This window comes from Myxine glutinosa, chromosome 5 (assembly GCF_964187855.1).
Source record: "Myxine glutinosa chromosome 5, kmMyxGlut1.1, whole genome shotgun sequence".
In the NCBI taxonomy this organism is placed as follows: Eukaryota; Metazoa; Chordata; class Myxini; order Myxiniformes; family Myxinidae; genus Myxine; species Myxine glutinosa.
The window spans coordinates 193,866,614-193,881,652 of NC_136265.1; the positions used below are offsets into that span (position 1 = coordinate 193,866,614).

General features: G+C 46.9%; 3 non-coding genes across 3 annotated transcripts in view; all 3 read left to right on the top strand.

Moving 5' to 3' along the window:
- Positions 1–29, top strand: part of TRNAV-AAC (transfer RNA valine (anticodon AAC)) — a 73-nt gene extending 44 nt beyond the window's left edge. The window contains exon 1 of the tRNA in view: positions 1–29. This exon is cut by the window's left edge and continues 44 nt beyond it. This is a non-coding gene — a tRNA (tRNA-Val).
- Positions 30–2,248: 2,219 nt separating this feature from the next.
- On the top strand, positions 2,249–2,321 carry TRNAV-CAC (transfer RNA valine (anticodon CAC)). The gene has a single exon. It is a non-coding gene; the product is annotated as a tRNA-Val (tRNA).
- A 12,151-nt stretch (positions 2,322–14,472) lies between these two features.
- TRNAV-AAC (transfer RNA valine (anticodon AAC)) lies at positions 14,473–14,546 on the top strand. Its single transcript has one exon. It is a non-coding gene; the product is annotated as a tRNA-Val (tRNA).
- The last annotated feature ends 493 nt before the right edge of the window (positions 14,547–15,039 follow it).

A 15,039-nucleotide genomic window follows, 5' to 3' on the forward strand; every position in this document is an offset into this window, starting at 1 on the left:
GGTCCCCGGTTCGAAACCGGGCGGAAACGATATTTATTTATTACATGAGGTTTTTCTCTCGAACCCGTCGCTGTTTTTACCCCGCTTACGCGAAGCGAACATTGTGGTTCGGCAGCTCGTTCTCCTCTGGCGGTTCCGCAAGAACACAGTTGCACTTTTTTGCAAGTTTGTTGATCACTCCGGTTTGTGCGTTTGTGTTTGTCTGTCCGCTCACTTATACTTGCTTACACGTCACAATTTTAAACCGATATTCACGAAACTTCACCAAACGGTAGAGTTCGTGGTCCGACAATATCCTATATATTTTGAGGTCAAAAGGTCAACAAAGGCCAAAGGTCAACCACTTTTTTTCAAATTTCTAAAATCCTCAATTTTCATCCAATAGACTTGAAATTTGAATAGGATTTACATATCGCCTAATTGAATTCAACCACCCACTATTTTTGAGATCAGCGTAGGCCAAAAGGTCAACATAGGCCAAAGGTCAACCACTTAAAAAAAAATTGAATCCTCAATTTTCATCCGATTGACTTGAAATTGGAATGGTATTTTTATATCGGCGAACTGAATTCAACCACCAACTATTTTTTGAGATCAGCATCGGCCAAAAGGTTAACATAGGCCAAAGGTCAACAACAATTTCTAATTTCTAAAATCCTCAATTTTCAACCGATTCACTTGAAATTTCAAAAGGATTTTCATGTCAGGTTAGTGAAACCAACCACAAACTATTTTTGAGGTCAACATAGGCCAAATTTCTAAAATTGTCAATTTTCATCCAATTAACTTTATCTTTGAAGACGATTTGCGTATCAGGTCACTGAATTGAACGGCTAATTATTTTTGAGGTCAAAATGATGCTCCACTGAGTGCCATTCTACTTTGTTCTGTGTTGCCAAGTGTCACTCTATGAGTGATTTTGCATTGTGTCTGCCTGCAATCACCGACATGGCACAAATCTAAACCGACCATCATAAAACCTAACCAAGTTGGAGAGGAAGTCACTTTTTGAATTTGAGGTGAAAGGTCAACTTGAGGTCAAATTTCTAAAATTGTCAATTTCATCCGATTGACTTGATAATTGAACAGGATTTGCCTCATGGTTAAATAAGTTGGGGAACCAACTATTTTTGAGGTCAAATGGTCAAAGATCAACTGAAGATCAAATTTCTAAAATCATGAATTTTCATCAAGAAATCATCAATTTTCATCACATTAACTTGAAAATTCAACATCAACTGCACAGTTCATCAGTGAATCAGGAAACCAACTATTTGAGGTGAAAAGGTCAAAGGTCAACCAAACGTCAAACTTCTAAAATCATCAAGTTTCATGAAGAAATTATCAATTTTCATCGTATTAACTTGAAAATTCAACATCAACTGCACAGTTCATCAGTGAGTTGGGAAACCAACTATTTTATTGTCAAAAGGTCAAAAGTCAACTAAAGGTCAAACTTCTAAGATCATCAATTGTCATGTAGAAAATGCCTCAATTTCATCCTATTAACTTGACAACTAAACACCAATTGCCTCGTGCAGCCGTGAATTGGGAAAACATCTATTTTGAGATGAAAAGGTCAAAGGTCACCTCATGGTCAAACCTGTAAAATCATCAATTTTCGTCTGAAAGATGATCAATTTTATTCTGATTGACCCGACCTTTGATGAAGATCCTCAATTTAAATCGTAATGAAATGGGAAATCTGATGTTTCCATGGCAACTGTTTTTTGCGGGGGGGGGGGGGAGGGGGGGCTGGATTTTTGTTCGTCTTTTTTGTTTGTCTGATTGTGAACAGGATATCTCAAAAAGTTGTGGATGGATTCAGACGAAATTCGGTGGAGAGATTTGGATTGAGACAAGGAGCAATCGATTCGATTCTGGTGAAGTTCCGGATCTGGATCTGAGAATTTTAAACTGATTCTTCACCATTGAGAGATCGGGCAAAAAAACATACAAAACACAATATCTCAAAAACTTGATGGATGAGTTGGTTTGGTGACAAGAACAAGCGGATTAGATTTTGTTTCAAGTCCGGATCCAGATCAGACAAAACATTACACCTGGTGTCTGCCATCTTGGTTTGATGTATTATTTGTATTCTCTGAAAAAAGAAATCCTGCATAAACAGGTAAAACCCTGTCCTGGGACTTATGACTAACTCTGAAGATGAAGATCCAGTTCCTTTGAAACTTTCCACTTGGTAAATTACTATTGTCACCTTCCGTCAGGTCGTTTCACTAACTGAGTTTCCGTAGTGTAGTGGTTATCACGTTCGCCTCACACGCGAAAGGTCCCCGGTTCGAAACCGGGCGGAAACAATATTTATTAATTAAATTAGATTTTTCCATCGACCCCGTCACTGTTTTTACCCCGCTTGCGCGAAGCGAACATTGGGGTTCAGCAGTTGGTTCTCTTTGTCTGGCCGGTCTCCAAACTTCAGTTCATGATCGATGAAGAATTTCACTTGAATTGAAAGTTTTGCTTTGTGCACGAATCGGAACCTGAACCTGCAGTTTGTGGTACTCTGGCTCTGCGGTGTGCTCCATTACCAGGGGTGTGTTATTTTACCAGGGGTGTGCTCCATTACCAGGTGTGTGTTATTTTACCAGGGGTGTGCTCCATTACCAGGGGTGTGTTATTTTACCATGGGTGTGCTCCATTACCAGGTGTGTGTTATTTTACCAGGGGTGTGCTCCATTACCAGGTGTGTGTTATTTTACCAGGGGTGTGCTCCATTACCAGGGGTGTGTTATTTTACCAGGGGTGTGCTCCATTACCAGGGGTGTGTTATTTTACCAGGGGTGTTTTCCATTACCAGGGGCGTTTTCCATTACCATGGGTGTGCTCCATTACCAGGTGTGTGTTATTTTACCAGGGGTGTGCTCCATTACCAGGTGTGTGTTATTTTACCAGGGGTGTGCTCCATTACCAGGGGTGTGTTATTTTACCAGGGGTGTGCTCCATTACCAGGGGGGTGTTATTTTACCAGGGGTGTTTTCCATTACCAGGGGTGTTTTCCATTACCAGGGGCGTTTTCCATTACCAGGGGTGTGTTCCATTACTCGGGGGGTGTTCCATTACTAGGGGTCTGTTCCATTACCAGGGGTGTGTTTCATTATCAGGGGGTGTGTTTCATTATCAGGGGAGTGTTTCATTATCAGGGGGTGTGTTTCATTATCAGGGGTGTGTTTCATTATCAGGGGGTGTTTCATTATCAGGGATGTGTTCCATTACCAGGAGTGTGTTTGATTATCAGAGGTGTGTTTCATTACCAGGGGTGTGTTTGATTATCAGGGGTGTGTTTCATTATCAGGGGTGTGTTTCATTATCAGGGGTGTGTTTCATTAACAGGGTTGTGTTTCATTATCAGGGGTGTGTTTCATTATCAGGGATGTGTTCCATTACCAGGTGTGTGTTTGATTATCAGAGGTGTGTTTCATTACCAGGGGTGTTTCATTCTCAGGGGGTGTTCCATTGCCATGGGTGTGTTTCATTATCAGGGGTGTTGTAGCGGTTCCCGCTGAATGTACACAATCGCCTTGCACCTGCCAGGACGCGGCCAGGGCGCGATCGCCATGCCGGGCTCGTCCGGACGGGCCCAGACGCGCCTCTCCTGGGCATGCCCGGACTCGCTGTTCCCGGGCATGTCCAGACTCGCCTTTCCAGGGCTCGCCCAGAGCGCTCGGGCACGCCCAGCCTCGACTTGCCAGGCCGAGTCCAGGACGCCCGGGCATGTCCAGACTCGCCTTTCCAGGGCTCGCCCAGAGCGTCCGGGCATGCCCGCTCTCGCCTTTCCAGGGCTCGCCCAGAGCGCTCGGGCACGCCCAGCCTTGACTTGCCAGGCCGAGTCCAGGACGCCCGTGCATGTCCAGACTCGCCTTTCCAGGACTCGCCCTTGACACCCGGGCATGCCCGGTCTCGGTTTTCCCGGGCAAACGCCCCGGCATAAATGTGTATATATATTGCTGCCCGATAAACGGGCTTGTCAGAATACCTGAGCTGTTTTGTTTCAATAAAGCAACTCGGACGAATTCCGTCTTTGGTCGCTTCAATTCTTTCGACTCGCGTTGGAGCGCAGTTCCTTCAGTGTATTTGATTTATCAGCGGTGTGTTCCATTACCAGAGGGTGTTTCATTCTCAGGGGGTGTTCCATTCCCAGGGGTGTGTTTCATTCCCAGGGGGTGTTCCATTACCAGAGGGTGTTTCATTCTCAGAGGGTGTTCCATTCCCAGGGGTGTGTTTCTGTCATGTATGCAGTGCAAATATTCACCGTTGTATCCCTACACCGGGACCGGGTTGTATCCCTACACCAGACCTCGGATGGCGCTGCTGTGAATCGGGCCTTGATCGGCAGAGTGAATAAACGCGTACGACATTGATCGCAAGTTGTCGAGATACATTCCATGGCGACGAGGATAAACATCTAGACCATGACTTCTTTCGGCCATATCGATGAATTCGACCCTCATGAGGGGGATTTTGACACGTATTCTGAGCGGTTGTCTTTCTACTTCGAGGCGAACGGCATCGCGACCGAAGGCCGGATGAAGGCCGTCTTCCTGTCCGTTTGCGGAGGTGAGACGTTCACACTCGTTAAAAACCTGATTCGGCCTCGGACAATCCAGGAGCTCACGTATGCAGAGCTCAAGGCCGCTTTGAAGGAACATTGCAACCCATCTTCAGTCATCCTGTGTCGGTTTAATTTTTACATGTGCAGACAGCAGCAAGGTCAGTCGATCGCAGACTTCATTGCACACCTCAAAAAACTGTCACATCTGTGTGAGTTTGGGGACACGATCGATGACATGCTTCGTGATTTGCTGGTGGTTGGCATGTCCGATGACCGCACTCGTAGACGCCTGCTTGCTGAGAGAAGACTGACGTTCCAAAATGCCAGAGACACCGCCATTTCCATGGAAAGTGCTGAACGCAACGCTACAAGCATCGGTGCCACTCGCTCGTCTGGTACCATCCCTGCTGTGAATCGGTTGGATCATGTTCAGCCAAAACGTTGGAACAAGGCTCCTCATCAGAAGCCAGTGCAGTCTCAAACCCACAACAACTGTTTTCGGTGCAACGGAAAGCACCCTCCGGAGTCGTGTCGGTTCAAAGATGCCACCTGCCATTTCTGTTCGAAAACTGGCCATATTGCTCCAGCTTGCATCACTCGCAAATCGGGAAAAGGAAAAGCTGCTGACAAGATTCATCAGTTTATCGGTTCGGAGGAACCCGAGCTTGACCAGGTGAGCTCTGTTTCCGACAACTCAGAATCGTATGACCTGCTTCATATTGATTCTCACCATAGGCGGGACCCTCTTCTTGCCAATGTTGTCGTCAACAATCGACCATTGCAAATGGAGGTCGACACTGGTGCGGCCGTCTCGCTCATCAGCCATGCTGTTTTCACAAACCTGTGGAGTGATGCTGACCGACCCCATCTGAAACCTACTACCTATGGACTCTCCACTTATACAGGTGAGAAGATTGTTCCCTGCGGTACATGTGACGTCACGGTGGGCTACGATAACCGTGAGTTTCACCTACCCCTGATCGTCATTCCTGGAAAGGGCCCTTCCTTACTCGGCAGGAACTGGTTGAGCATAATTCGACTGAAGTGGGAAAGCATTCATCAACTCCGGGCAGCCAATATTTCTCCTACCGCAGCATACACACTCAAAAATGTGCTGGATACGTACCCGGATGTCTTCAAGGATGAGCTTGGAACCTTGAAAGGACATATGGCTAAACTCAGGGTTGACCGGGATGCCAATCCTATATTTTGCAGGGCTCGCCCAGTCCCTTTCGCCCTGCGTGAGCGGATTGACAAGGAACTGGATCATCTTGAAAATCTGGGGATCATCGAGCAAATCCAGTATGCCGAATGGGCGGCGCCCATCGTTCCGGTCATAAAATCGGACCAGTCCATCCGCATATGTGGAGATTATAAAATGACCGTGAACAGGTGTTCTTCATTGGATAAATATCCAATCCCGAGGATCGAAGACCTCTATGCTCGTCTCACGGGAGGCAAGACTTTACGAAACTCGATCTCAAATCCGCCTATCTACAGCTCTGCTTGGACGAGAATTCGAAACAGTATCTTACCATCAACACGCATCGTGGGTTGTACAGGTACCACCGACTTTGTTTTGGAGTGAAATCTGCACCTGGAATTTATCAGCGTGTCATGGACAGTTTGTTTGCCGCCGAACGCAACGTCGTTTGTTACCAGGATGATATTCTGGTTACTGGTCGTACGGACGCGGAACATCTACAGAACCTGGAGAGAGTTCTGAAGAAGATTTCGGACTCCGGCCTACGTTTGCGTCGAGACAAGTGCAAGTTTATGGTGCCATCAGTCACGTACCTGGGTCATACGATTGATGCCGAGGGTCTACACCCGACAGATGAGAAAGTCCGAGCTATCAAGGATGCTCCTGCTCCACGAGATGTGACCGAATTGAAGTCATACCTCGGTTTGCTTCAGTTCTATGGTCGTTACATCCCGAATGTGACCGACGTTTTGGGCCCCCTTTATCGGCTTTTGAAGAAAGGAGTCTCCTGGAGCTGGGGGTTTACTGAAGAATCAGCATTCCAGACCTCTAAGGATCTGCTCAAATCGTCCAATGTTCTCGTTCATTTTGATCCAGAGAAGGATCTTGTGCTGACATGCGATGCCTGTCGGTATGGAGTGGGGAGTGTATTATCACACGTGATGCCTGACGGTACGGAAAGACCGGTTGCATTTGCATCCAGAACGTTGTCCCCGGCAGAGAAAAACTATTCCCAACTTGACAAGGAAGGATTGGGAATCGTTTTCGGCGTCGGCAAATTTCGCCAGTACCTTCTTGGACATCATTTCACGATTCGCACTGATCACAAGCCGCTGATCAGTCTGTTTGGTCCAACTAAGGCGACATCTGACACACTACCGCCCAGGATCATCCGCTGGTCCCTGTTTCTCGCTGCTTATGACTACACCATATGTTATAAGCCCGGTTCGTCTATCACAAATGCAGATGCCATGAGTCGGTTACCCCTTCCAGAATCCGTTGATGATTCGCCTACACCAGGATCCATTATCGCACTGATGGATCATCTGGAAGATTGTGCTGTCGATTCCGGCCAGATCCGCACTCATACTCGACGAGACCCCGTTCTGTCCAGAACTGTCCAGGCTGTACAGCTTGGATGGCATTTGCTACCTGAGGGTGACCCAGATTTTGCGGCTTTTAAAGCACGTAAAAACGAACTCAGCGTGGAAAATGGTTGCCTACTCTGGGGATGTCGTGTCGTGATCCCGAAAAATCTGCGTTCCAGGGTCATGGATGAAATCCATGACTGTCACCCCGGGATTGTGAAGATGAAGTCACTCGCCAGAAACTATGTGTGGTGGCCGAATCTTGATGCTGATATCGAACATCATGTTCGACATTGTTACCCCTGCCAGAGCACCCGGAATACACCTGCGAAAGCGCCACTGCATCCCTGGGAATGGCCCAGCGAACCGTGGCATCGCCTACATCTCGATTATGCCGGGCCTATTAACGGCAGCATGATTCTAATAATTACGGACGCGCACACAAAATGGATTGATGCCTATGTGACGCGTGGTACTACGTCAGCCATTGTCATCGAAAGACTCAGACGCTGTTTCGCCACTCATGGTCTGCCCAGGATGATCGTGAGTGATAACGGTTCGTGTTTTTCCAGTACCGAGTTTGCCAAGTTCACACGTCGGAACGGCATCAAACATAAGTTTGTCAGCCCACATCACCAGGCTTCAAATGGCTTGGCTGAACGATCCGTGGGAATCATCAAATCCGGATTGCAGAAACTTCAGGAGGGAACCCTGGAAACAAAGCTGTCTCGTCTCCTGTTCAAATACCGCATCACGCCACAATCAACAACCGGTTCAGCTCCGTCTGAGTTATTGATGAAACGACACTTGAGATCGACACTTGACAATCTCAAACCAGACATATCATCAAATGTTTATCAGAGCCAGCTTAATCAAAAGTTGGTGCACGATAAGACGTCCAACAGTCGATGTATCAACATTGGAGATCCAGTGTTTGCCCGAAATTTTGGTGCAGGTGCGACGTGGCTACCAGGGGACATCATCGAGAAGCCAGGTCCACTGTCCTGTGTGATTCGCCTGCAGGACGGCCGCGAAATTCGTCGACATCAGGACCACATAACCTACCGTCACTGTGAGTCGATGGAGCCTGTAGCATCGTCACAGTCAGGACAACAGTTCGACCCGCCACTGCCGGAGATCGTCGTGGCCGCTCCAGCCGGCTCGGATGCCCCGAAAACCTCTGCGAACGCTACACCCTTCGTGGAGACCAAAGGAATCACCTCGGACTCTGTATCCACTGGTACACCGCCACCCAAAGGAATCACCTCGGACTCTGTATCCACTGGTACACCGCGACGCTCAATGCGTGAGAGAAAAGCACCCGACCGGTTGAATCTTTGAAGATGTTTTTTTTCACGTTGACACATGTTCTATTTTCACGTATTTTCATTATTCTCATAACCGTTTGCACACATATTTTCACATGTTTTGGAAATGTTGCTTTTGAAATGTCAATTCTGGAAATCTAGCACGTATTGCTCGTGGTAATTTTGGACTTAAAGGGGAGGATGTCATGTATGCAGTGCAAATGTTCACCGTTGTATCCCTACACCGGGACCGGGTTGTATCCCTACGCCAGACCTCGGATGGCGCTGCTGTGAATCGGGCCTTGATCGGCGGAGTGAATAAACGCGTACGACAATTGATCGCAAGTTGTCGAGATACTTTACAGTTTCATTCCCAGGGGGTGTTCCATTACCATGGGTGTGTTTGATTATCAGGGGTGTTTCATTCTCAGGGGTTGTTCCATTACCAGGGGTGTTTCATTCTCAGGGGGTGTTCCATTACCAGAGGGCGTTTCATTCTCAGGGGGTGTTCCATTACCAGGGGTGTTTCATTCTCAGGGGGTGTTCAATTACTAGAGGGCGTTTCATTCTCAGGGGGTGTTCCATTACCAGGGGTGTTTCATTCTCAGGGGGTGTTCCATTACCAGGGGTGTTTCATTCTCAGGGGGTGTTCCATTACCAGGGGTGTGTTTGATTATCAGGGGTGTGTTTCATTACCAGGGGTGCTTCATTCTCAGGGGTTGTTCCATTACCAGGGATGTGTTTCATTACCATGGGGGTGTGTTTCATTACCATGGGGGTGTTCCATTCTCAGGGGGTGTTCCATTACCAGGGGAGTGTTTCATAACCAGGCGTGTGTTTCGTTACCAGGGTGTGTTTCATTACCAGGGGTGTGTTTCTTTACCAGGGGTGTGTTTCATTACCAGGGGTGTGTTTCTTTACCAGGGGTGTGCTTCATTACCAGGGGAGTGTTTCATTACCAGGGTGTGTTTCATTACCAGGAATGTGTTTCTTTACCAGGGGTGTGTTCCATTACCATGGGTGTGTTCCATTACCAGGAATATGTTTCTTTACCAGGGGTGTGTTTCATTACCAGGGGTGTGTTTCATTACCAGGGGTGTGTTTCATTACCAGGGATGATGTTCCATTACCAGGGGTGTGTTTCGTTACCAGGGATGATGTTCCATTACCAGGGGTGTGTTTCATTACCAGGGGTGTGTTTCATTACCAGGGGGGTGTTTCATTACCAGGAATGTGTTTCTTTACCAGGGGTGTGTTCCATTACCATGGGTGTGTTCCATTACCAGGAATGTGTTTCATTACCAGGGGTGTGTTTCATTACAAGGGGTGTGTTTCATTACCAGGGGTGTGTTCCATTACCATGGGTGTGTTTCGTTACCAGGGGTGTGGTTCATTACCATGGGTGTGTTTCATTACCAGGGGTGTGTTTCATTACCAGGGGTGTGTTTCATTACCATGGGTGTGTTTCATTACCATGGGTGTGTTTCATTACCAGGGGTGTGTTTCATTACCAGGGGTGTGTTTCATTACCAGGGGTGTGTTTCATTACAAGGGATGATGTTCCATTACCAGGGGTGTGTTTCGTTACCAGCGATGATGTTCCATTACCATGGGTGTGTTTCGTTACCAGCGATGATGTTCCATTACCAGGGGTGTGTTCCATTACCAGGGGTGTGTTTCATTACAAGGGTGTGTTTCATTACCAGGGGTTTGTTTCATTACCAGGGATGTGTTTCATTACCAGGGATGATGTTCCATTACCATGGGTGTGTTTCGTTACCAGGGGTGTGTTTCATTACCAGGGATGATGTTCCATTACCAGGGGTGTGTTTCGTTACCAGGGGTGTGTTTCATTACCAGGGGTGTGTTTCATTACCAGGGGTGTGTTTCATTACCAGGGCTGTGTTTCATTACCAGGGATGATGTTCCATTACCAGGGGTGTGTTTCATTACCAGGGGTGTGTTTCATTACCAGGGATGATGTTCCATTACCAGGGGTGTGTTTCGTTACCAGGGGTGTGTTTCATTACCAGGGGTGTGTTTCATTACAAGGGGTGTGTTTCATTACCAGGGATGATGTTCCATTACCATGGGTGTGTTTCGTTACCAGGGGTGTGTTTCATTACCAGGGGGGTGTTTCATTACCAGGGGTGTGTTTCATTACCAGGGGTGTGTTTCATTACCAGAGGTGTGTTCTATTCCCAAGGGTGTTTTCCATTACCAGGGGTGTTTTCCATTACCAAGGGTGTGTTCCATTACCAGCAGTGTTCAGTTACCAAGGTCTTGCAGAGCACTCACCAAGCAGCTTAAGCGCTCAAGCAAGCACTCCGTTTGTAACCTATGACAACTGATACGACTTCTCATCTGCTTGCCTCACTGAGGGGGCTCGCGAACCCCACAACTTTCCGTCTTCCGCCTCTGCCCACATTTACGTGGCCTCCGGCCAATCTGACCTAGCTTGGGAGCCTTGGGCGTTCTCGAGGCTCCAGGTTCGATGGGTCGTTGACCGTGGTAAAGGTCCATGGCAAATTTCTGAATGATATGGACCGGTACATGATGTTCAATGAAGCGGTGGACATGTCCAAACAGAGAGTGTCTCCTGAAATATCGAGTGCGATCGGGCTGAGTTTCGTGACCTCACAAATGGTCCTGTTTGAGACTCAGTCACACCCCGGAATCCCAATGATGCGGCCTTTCCGATTCAACCAGACACCTCAGGGCTCAGCATCCAGATGGATGAATGTTGGAGCTCAGGTAGGGGAAGTGGTCCAATGACTCCATGACCATGCCTGAGGTAGGTACTGGTGGTGGGGAAGGGGTATTTGGGGAAGGGTGGGGGTCGGCGACCCATGGCAACATTCTGTGCCTTGATTTATTTTGCCATGCAGGGCATGAGGCCTTGGCTTCAGCAACCGATTCAGGGCAAGTGAACACGACTAGCCAGTGGACAGGGTCTCTCACAAATAGGGCAACATCATTTGCATAGAATAGATCGCTGATGACTTCTCCACCAACATCAAATCCTACATGATCTGTATGCCTTGATATGACACAGTGCCTTCACACACTGTACTTCCCTGCAAATGTCTGCTACTCTTCTTCTGCTCCAATCAGTTCATCTGACCATATGCTTGTTAAAGTGGACATCTCTCTGGCCATTCTCAGAGAGCCTCCTCAGCGTCGACGGGTCTGACATTTCACTCAGGCCAACCGGCATGGTCTTCAAGCAGCCGTCAATCATCTGGACTGATCTCCCATCTCTACCACCTCTGACATAAACTCATCCTGGGAATTCTTCCAAAGTAAACTGGTCTTTCTCATGCACAGATTTATCCCATCCCATCTTCAGTTGTTATACCTTTCCTCCCGTCCATGGTACATGGAATCTTGTGGTAAGGCGGTTGCCCTGAAACAACTTGCCTTCTCCTCCTGGAATGCAAATCCCACAGAAGGCAATCTCATTTCCTTTCAGAAAGCCCGGAACAAGTGTGTGTCTACCCTCAGGAGAGCCAGGAAACAATATCTCTCCATTCTCAAGAGTGATTCTCAAGAGCGTCTGGTCAAATCTGTTTCTGGTGTTTGTTCCCCTTCCATCCCCCCCTTTCCTCAAGCGGCGACACAGCTGATTCCGCACGTGAAAAAGCTGAATGCCTCATCTCTGTGTTTGCCTCAAAATATTGTGTCCCAAACCCGTCTCTCTCTGTACCCACCGTACCCAGTCATACCCAGCTGCTCCTGGGCTCTGTGCCCTTCTCTCCTGACAAGGTGGAGAAGTTTCTGTCAATCCTCGACTCTGATTCTGCAACTGGACCAGACGGCATCAGCCCACGCATCCTAAAATCCCTTTGCACACCCCTCTCTCCGTTCTCTTCACCCTCTCTTTTTCTCAAGGCCATCTGCCATCAGCTTAAAAATCAGCCAACATTACCGCTTTACACAAAAAGTTGCAAAAACAGATCCCTGCAACTACAGATAATCAGCCTGCTCCCAATTATCAGCAAAGTCATGGAATCCATCATTGCTTCGGATATCAACTCCTTCCTCTTCTCCAATGGCTTGATCTCTGATCATCAATTTGGATTTAGACCAGGCCACTCCACCCTGGACATACTGCTTCTGCTGTCTTAAAAATGGATGGAGGTCCTCAATGTCAAACAGGAAATTAGAGCTGTCTCCGTTGACATATCACGTGCCTTCGATAGGGTCGAGCACCCCACTCTGCTCACCAAACTCTCCTCTTATGGTATCCATGGAAATCTCCATGCATGGCTTGCGGACTTCGTCTCTTGTCGTAGTCAACGTGTGGCCCTGAATGGATTTCTCTCATCTCACCTTCCTGTTCTGGCTGGAGTTCCCCAAGTTAGTGTTCTGGGCCCTGTGCTTTTTCTGGTCTTCATCAATGATCTCTCTGACTCTCTGGAAAATCCTCTATATCTCTTTGCTGATGACTCCACTCGCTGCCGCTCCATTCCTCATCCCTCAGATCGGCAGTCTGCAGCCTCCTCACTCTCTGCAGACCTGGACAAAATCACAGACTGGTTAAGCAAGTGTAACATGTCTTTCAACCCTGACAAATCTCACGTTGGGTGTTTTTGGTCTTTTGGTTCTTTGGTGTCTTTTCTGCCTTTGGGGTCTTTTAAGTTTTCGGGGTCTTTTGGGACTTCAGGGCCTTTTGTGTATTTTGGGTCTTTGGGGTCCACTGGGTCTTCAGGTTATTTTCAGTCTTTTTTGGTATTTTGGTTGTTCTGGATCATTTGGGTCCTCAGGGTCTTTTGGGGTATTTAGGGTCCTTGGGGTCTTTTGGGTCCTCTTGGTACTTTATGTTAAGTATTTCAGGAGACAATTGTGGGTGGCATCAAGTCAGCTGTCCATCCAATGGGTGAAGAGAGTGCCTCGCATTTCATACATACATACGTACACACATACATACAAACATACATTCATTCATTCATTCATAGATACATACATACAAACATACATTCATACATACATACATACATACATACATACATACATCCATACATACATACATACATACATACAAACATACATATGTCGGTTTGTTGACTTAGGACTTGAGACTGAGAAAGGATCAACTGATATATTTATTGGATTCGTCAATACACCGACTGTGGAGAGCAAAGTGTCGAAGAAGAAGCTCACAAAAGACCAACTTCCCAACTGAATGCTCCAAACGAGTTCGATTAAGGCTTCATTATATATAGGGGTTGGGTCTAGCTTTCAGGATAAGAGACACAAAGGATGGATTCATCTGCCGCACCCGTGGTCCTTTCCTGTTATTCAGTTAATTAAAAGTTCAGGAAAAGTACAGGGAGATAAGGAAGGGACAACCATAAATATGTCGACATAAAGAATTGGCAAGGCTGTAGGAGTCAGCTTGCAACCAAGGCCTTGGAGAGAGGGGAACAGGTGGATTTTGACAGAGAAAAGGATTGTGCCATCACAAGGCATAAGTCATACAAAATGAATATGATTCCTAAAAAGGATATAACAAGCTTCCAATAATGCCTTAAAAGGATATAATAGGTCTCCAAAGGATATAAAAGGATATAAAAGGATATAAAAATATATTTGTTTGTTCCAAAACATATAATTGGTTATATTTGTTAATTACTCAAACAACAGATAAGACAAAAGGAGGAGGAGGATCTCAAGTCTACATACATACGTACATACATACATACATACATACATACATACATACAAACACTTGCTCCATGACACATAGATTATTAACTGTGTTATACTTTCTGATTCCACTTGAAGCAAAACTCAATTGATGCGAAATAAGCGATAAACCTCAGAATTTAATTTATTATTTGTGTTCAAAATTGAAGAAAATGGTGATTTTTTTTTTTAACGATTAGTAAATAACGTCACGAACAGTTGAACATGACATGAGGAATGAAGGAGAACATGAGTTGCTCTGAACGACAGATTCACACATGTTGATGTTTCGTTCTTCATCAAGACTACAAAATGCTCGACTCCACCAACCAAGTTTCCGTAGTGTAGTAGTTATCACGTTCGCCTAACACGCGAAAGGTCCCCGGTTCGAAACCGGGCGGTAAACAATATTTATTTACTACATGAGATTTTTCTCTCGAACCCGTCGCTGTTTTTACCCCGCTTACGCGAAGCGAACATTGGGGTTCGGCAGCTCGTTCTCTTCTGGCGGTTCCGCAAGAACACGGTTGCACTTTTTTGCAAGTTTGTTGATCAATCCGGTTTGTGCGTTTTAGTCAGGGCCCTTAGGGATATTTTGGGGCCGTTTGGTTCAAATTCTTCCAAAAGCACCAAATTTGGCCCAGATGTTGCCCATGCCATACTCTTTCGATTTTTGACGGGCGCCAGGAAGGGCGCCCCCCCCCCCCCGGGGGCCCCATATTGGCGAAATACGAAATGGCCGCCACCCGGATTAGAGGAAAATCAGTTAAATTGTAGCGGTTACCGCTGGATGCACACAATCGCCTTGCACCGGCCAGAACACGGCCAGACGCGCCTTTCCCGGGCATGCCCGGACTCACTGTTCCCGGGCACGCCCGAACCTCCCGGGCACGCCCGGTC